We start from the raw sequence: 7,500 nt of genomic DNA on the forward strand, positions 1-7,500 counted from the left end.
ATGAATCAGAAAGGCTGCTCGCACACTACATCAACCTCGAAACACATACACATTATATAGATAAATATATATATATATATATATATATATATATATATATATATATATATATATATATATATATCTGTGTATGTATATATATATATATATATATATATATATATATATTATATATATATATATATATTATATATATATATATATATATAATATATATATATATATATATATATATATATATATATATATATATATATATATATATATATATATATATATATATATATATATATATATATATATATATATATATATATATATATATATATATATGTTCATATATATACATACCTATATACATACATATATTCTGGACCTAGAGGTCTTTTGGATCAAGACCAAGACCCGGGATTTAGAGAACCTCCTCAGTCAGTGCGTGCTTGCGTTGATGACAAGGAAGTTTTATTTATCATTGTTATTACATTGTTCTTGTTTTATATTATCATTATCATTATTATTATTACTATTATTGTTATTCCTGTCATTTTCTAAAATCATTATTATTGCTCTTATCATTATCATTATCATCATTTCCATTACCATTATTATTACTATCATTATCATTATTATCATTATTAGTGTTACTGTCATCATTGTTATTATTTTTATCATTATCATCATCATGAACATTATCATTATTATTATCACTATTATTATTATTACCAGTACTATTGTTATCATTATTATAATTATCATGATTATTATAATCATCATTATCATCGTTTTTATTATTATAACTATTTCTAATATTATCATTATCATTATAGTTATTATCATTATCATTATTCCCATTATTATTGTTGTTATTGTTATCCTTTTAATCATAACATTTCCATTATCATCATTAATATTATTGCTATGATTATATTTTCATAATGAACATTGTTCATCTTTGTCACTATCATCATCTTTCTTCATTGTCGTTATTATTCAGTTTTATTGTTTTTATTATTGTTATTGTTATCAATATCATTATTGTCATTATTATCATTATCATCATGATTTTTATTATTGTTATTACTATTGTATCATCATTATCATTATTATATTCATCATGATTTCTATTATCATTATAGTTATTCTTGATATCCTTATCATCATTATTATCACTAACATCATTATTATCATTATCACTTTCATTATCATCTTCGTTATTATTGTTGTCATCATTATCATTATAATTATTATCATGATTACTATCATTGTTTTCGTTATTATTATTGCTGTCATTATTATTTTCATTATAATTATGATCATGATTACTAGCATTGTTATCGTTATTATTGTTGTCATTATTATCATCATTATAATCATTATCATAATTACTATCATTGTTATCGTTATTATTGTTGTCATTATTATTATCATTATAATTATTACCATGATTACGATCATTGTTATCGTTATATCATTGTCTTCATTATCATTACAATTAAGATGTTCATCAACATCGTCGTCATCATTATCCTCATTTTCATTATCATAATGATTATCCTTATCATTATTATTGATATTATTATCCTTATCAATAGTATAATTATCATCATACTTTTTGCAGCAAAAGTAAAATAATCATCATTAATACTATTATTTTCATCACTATCGTCATCATTATCGTTCTTATCATCACTAATCTAATCACTATCATCATCATTTTCCTAACCACTGTAAGCATTATTATCCGTCATATAATAAACACCAAAGTCATTATCAATATCATAATCATCGCCATTGTAATCATGGCCATTCATCATCAAGTATAGAGCGTGTTAGTCCCCTTATCATTTATAAAGTTTTGTTTGAAGTTTTCAACTAGTTCCGTTTCGCCAAAGGGCTCTTGCACTCAGAAGCCGAGTTCTTTTTTTACATATTTTAAAAATTGCTCATTATGTTCAGTGCCTAGGGCTATGTCGGTAATTTCCCTCAATGTACAGGAAATACATTTTTTTTTTTTTTAACTGTGGAACATCTCTCTTAAACATAACATACTAATTGGTGGAAGTTCTGATCCAAAGAGATTATCCAAGATAATGTGGACCATAATAAAATAAAGTCCTATTGGTCTCCCCCTTTTCAGCCTTGTCGAGATTGATCGATTGAGTTACATGCATTTCATTAACTATATGTTTTACTTTCCCTAGTTTCTGGAATGCTGTTGCCATGGTAACATCTGGAGAGAGAGATGCAAGGAGGGAGGTTGTAGGCTCTTCTACAGCGGGTCTTTTGTGTTAGTCTCAGTCTTTTGTTTTGTAGGACCTATTGCCGAAGAGAGGGATTACATTAGCATGTATTCTAACTCTTACAATGAACGAATTCTTAAGAAAACTGCGAATAAAGGATTAACTTGGTTAGGCCGAACGAATTTTTCTGTCTTTTGTTCTCTCATTCTCTTCATTAATCTGTTTCCATTTTTCTATCTGTCCTTCTATCCACCTTTCCCTCTCATTGTCTGTTATTCCCTCTCCCATTATTTCATTTCTCTATTTGATCGTCTATTAACTTACTCATCTTAAGCTACTATTATTGTCTTCCTCACTATATTTGTTCGTGTGTCCACCTTTTCCTCTCACTCTCTCCTGTTTCTTCTCCTACTCTCCTTCTGGCCATCTGTTTGCCTACCCACCCACCTCTGTTTATTTTCTCGTGTAACCTCCCTCATTCTCCCTCCCTCTTTCTATCAGTTTCTTTCAGTTATTCCTGTTTTTATTCCCTCATTCACTTTTTTGCTCCATTTATATCCACCTCTCCTCATTTTGTCTTAACCCGTCCCTCCCTCTCCCTCTCTCTCTTATCTACCTCTCCCTCTCATTCTATCTTATCGCGTCCCTCTCCCTCTCTCACCCTCTTTATCTACCGCTCCCTCTCATTCTATCTTATCCCGTCTCTCCATCTCCCTCTCTTCTTCCCTCTTTATCTACCTCTCCCCATCATACTATCTTATCCCATCCCTCCCTCTTTCTCTCTCTCTCTCTCTCTCTAATTCTATCTTGTCCTATCTCTCCATCTTCCACTCTCCCTCCCTCTTTATCTACCTTTCCCTATCATACTATCTTTTCCCGCCTCTCCCTCTCCTTCTCTCTCTCTCTATCTACTTCTCTATCTATCTACCTATCTCTCCCTCTCTAATTCTATCTTGTCTTCCCCCCTCCATCTTTATCTGCCTCTCCCTATCATTCTATCTTATCCCGCCCCTCCCTTTCCCTCTCTCTCTCCCTCTTTATCTACCCCCCCCCCCTCTCTCTCTCTCTCTAATTCTATCTTATCCCGTCTCTCCATCTCCCGCGCTCTCTCATCTCACTCTGTTAGTTTACCCCAACTCTCCCCCACTTTCTTTCCCCTTCCCTGCCCCCATCTGCCCCCCTTTCTCTCTCTTATTTCTCCTTCTACAGTTTTACTCCTTTCCCACTTTCACTCTAATCATCAAATTCCTCCCTTCAGCCTCTCTCCTTTTCTCTGCGTTTCTACCGCCCTCTTCCTCTCTCTCCCCTTCCCTTCTTCCTGCTCTCTTTTTCTCCATGGACGCTCTTCCGTTCTCTCCTTCACGAGAGTTATGAAGAACTTGCAATCAAAGCAAGGATTCATGGCTCTTGGAGGTGAGGGGGCTTTCGAGAGATGGCTATGCATTGCAACCTGGAGTGGTGCATTTCAGGATCGTGTGTGCGTTGCATGTTTGCATATCAGATGATGAGGAAAAGAAATTTCAGATTTTTTTTCTATTCTTTTCTTATTTTTCGTTTTTATTTGCATGCGTGTGTGTGGATGCAGCTGAAGGTATACATAATACACTGCATGTAAGTATATATGTGTGTGTGTATACATAGATACATTATATATATATATATATATATATATATATATATATGTATGTATGTGTGTGTATATGTTTGTGTGAGTGTGTGCGTGTATGTGTGTGTGAAAATACATACGTATATATATGTATATGTATATATACATACATATATATATATATATATATGTATGTATACATATATATATATATACATATATATACATACATATACATACATATACATTATGTACACACACACACACACACACACACACATATATATATATATATATATATATATATATATATATATATATATATATATATATATCTATATATAAATATGTGTGTGAGTGTGTGTGTGTGTACCATCTACACACACACCACACACACACACACATATATATATATATATATATGTATGTATGTATACATATTCATATATATATATATATATATATATATTTATAAATATATATATGTATATATGCATATATATATATATATATATATATATATATATATATATTCTAATGAATGACTTGCAAATTTGAAATCATATGTGTACCTTCCTAAGAGTGATTTGAATGTCATATACTGTATGTCTCAAAGTTTTGTTGTTTGGAGATGAAGGGAAAATATTTCAAGAATTGTATATTAGGGTATATAATAGGAATTACGTATTGTGGGACCCTTTAGTGCAAAGTCTCAGCATAAGAATTACTAAAAACATTATATAAATCGGATCATATGTATTATGCTTAATCATATCATAGCATTCAAAGTAATTGCATTTCTGGATAAAAATATGAAGTTTATGTAATTGCAGGAAATGCCTCTAGATATCTATCATTTCTGTATTTAAATATCAGAAAGTTTTAATTTCATTTAAAGCTTATTATTTTGATATGGAAATTAAACAGGAATGCGTTAATCCAGCATCAAATAATCTCAATCTTTACAGTACAAACTATATGGTAATAAGTCATCCCTCTAAAAGTCTGTATTGGGCACGGCAAGCATGTATAAAAGAGAAAAAAAAAGTTAAACCACTGCCTCCTCGTACTGTGGACATATTTCTTCTTTCATTAAATATTTTAAGAATTGTATATTAGGGTATATAATAGGAATTATGTATTGTATGACTCGTTAGTGCAAAGTCTCAGCATAAGAATTACTAAAAATATTATATAAATCGGATCATATGTATTATGCTTAATCACATCATAGAAATAAATACCATTCAATAAACAAAACAAAAAAGCATTCAACGAGATAAAACAACAAAACAAAAACAAAAAAACAAAAAAAACCAAAAAAAAAACAACACAAAAAAAAACAAAAAAAAATAAAGAAACAACAACATAGTAAAAAAAAAAAAACAAAAAAACCAAAAAAACAAAAATAACAAAAAAACACTAAAAAAAACAAAATATTCACATTTCAAAACAAAAAAAAAAAAAAATCAAAATAAAACAAAATAAAAAAAAAACCAATCAAAAAAAAAAAAAAAAAAAAAAAAAAACATAAAAATCAAAACTTCAAATAAAAAAAAAAAAAAACAAAAAACAAAAAATGTAAATTCAAAAAAAAAAATAAAAAAAAAGTAATTGCATTTCTGGATAAAAAATATGAAGTTTATGTAATTGCAGGAAATGACTCTAGATATCTATCATTTCTGTATTTAAATATCAAAAAGTTTTAATTTCCTTTACAGCTTATTATTTTGATATGGAAATTAAAAAGAAATGCAATAATTCAGCACCAGATAATCTCAATCTTTAAAGTACAAACTATATGGTCATAAGTCATCCCTCTAAAAGTCTGTATTTGGCACGGCAAGCATGTATAAAAGAGAGAAAAAAAAGAAAAAAGAAAAGAAAAAGTTAATCCACTGCGTACTCGTAATGTGGACATATTTCTTTTTTCATTAAATATATATATGCATATATATATATATGCATATATATATATATATATATATATATATATATACATATATATATAAAATATACATATATATATATATATATATATATATATTGTAGGTTTCTTAGTTCACAAGCGCCTCGAAAAGAATATTAGGGGATTCTACAGTGTGAACGAAAGAGTAGTTTCTGTAATACTTAAACAACAGATATAACCTAAAAATTATCCAAGTATACGCTCCTACCGGCAGTCATATTGATGAGGAGATAGAGAGCTTCTACGAAGTTGTGCAAGCAGCTACCGATAGAGCATAAACCCATTTCACCGTGATTATGGGGGTTTTTAATGCCAAGATAGGAATAAGGGAAGATGGGGAAACCTCGGTTGGGAAACATGGAATAGGCACAAGAAATGAAAGAGGGCAAAGGCTAATAGAATTCGCTGAAGCTCGATCCCTTAAAATTATGAATACATTATTCGAAAAGAGACCCGGGAGGAAATGGACATGGAAATCACTATCAGGCTTTAAAAACGAAATTGACTTCATAATCACCAATAGGCGCGACATTGTTCAAGACGTAACCGTTATCAAAAAAGTAAATGTCGGTAGCGACCATAGACTGGTCAGAAGTAAAGTAAGATTACAGCAAAGAAGGAAACGAAATAAGCTCATACAGATGCCTCTCGTAAATCTAACTAACATTAAGAATAGGACGACGGAATTCAGTAATAACATCCGAAACAAATACTCAGCTCTCGAAGACATAGACCAAATAAATGACCAATTCAGTGAGATGTTAACGGAAGCTGCACTTGAAATGGGGGTAAAGACGAAAAAGAAAAGTTCAGTAAGCTTTCGGTAGAAAAAAGAGCTTATGAAACAGCGTAAGGACATGAAAATAACATCAATCAGAGACAAGATAAAATCAGCAGAGCTGACTGAGACGATAAACAAGAAAAAGAAAGAGGTTGTACGCAAATTTAACATACGAAATATAAATGAAGCTCTGCTTGTCGGCACTAGCCTCAAGGCAACAAAGAGGAGGCTCGGAATAGGGAAAAACCAAATGTATGCAGTAAAGAATCCAATGATGTGGTGACATATAATAAAAATGAATTTATCAAAGTAATAGAAGACTTCTATCGCGACTTATCTCACTCAAACGATCAACCACTTACGGAGACAAATACAACAATTGGAGACGTTCAAAACATTACGGTAGAGGAAGTAAATAGAGCACTAAAAGGCATGAAAAGAGGGAAAACACCAGGAGAAGATGGCATTAGTGTAGATCTTATTAAAGATGCAGGAGAGACTGCGGCAGTAAAACTGGCTATTCTTTTTAACAGATTGCGTCGATAAAACCTCGAAATCCTGGAAAAACGCAATAATGATTTTAATAAACAAAAAGGGAGACACAAAAGATTTAAAGAATTACCGACCTATAAGCCACCTTTCAGTAATCCATAAACTGTTCACAAAAAATCATCACAGCCCGTATCACCAATACATTAGATTCAAAACAACCCAGGGAACAGGTACTGTTCCGCAGCGGATTCTCAACTACAGACCATATCCACACACTAGTCCAAATAAAAGAGAAAACAAACAAATATAGGAATGGCATTCATAGATTATGAAAAGGCATTCGATTTGGTACATATATCTGCAGTACTAGATGCAATTCGTAAACAAGGAGTAGAGGAAATATTATTGCAGA

Source organism: Penaeus japonicus, unplaced genomic scaffold (assembly GCF_977035675.1).
Source record: "Penaeus japonicus unplaced genomic scaffold, GWHDUDI00000001_assembly GWHDUDI00000004, whole genome shotgun sequence".
In the NCBI taxonomy this organism is placed as follows: Eukaryota; Metazoa; Arthropoda; class Malacostraca; order Decapoda; family Penaeidae; genus Penaeus; species Penaeus japonicus.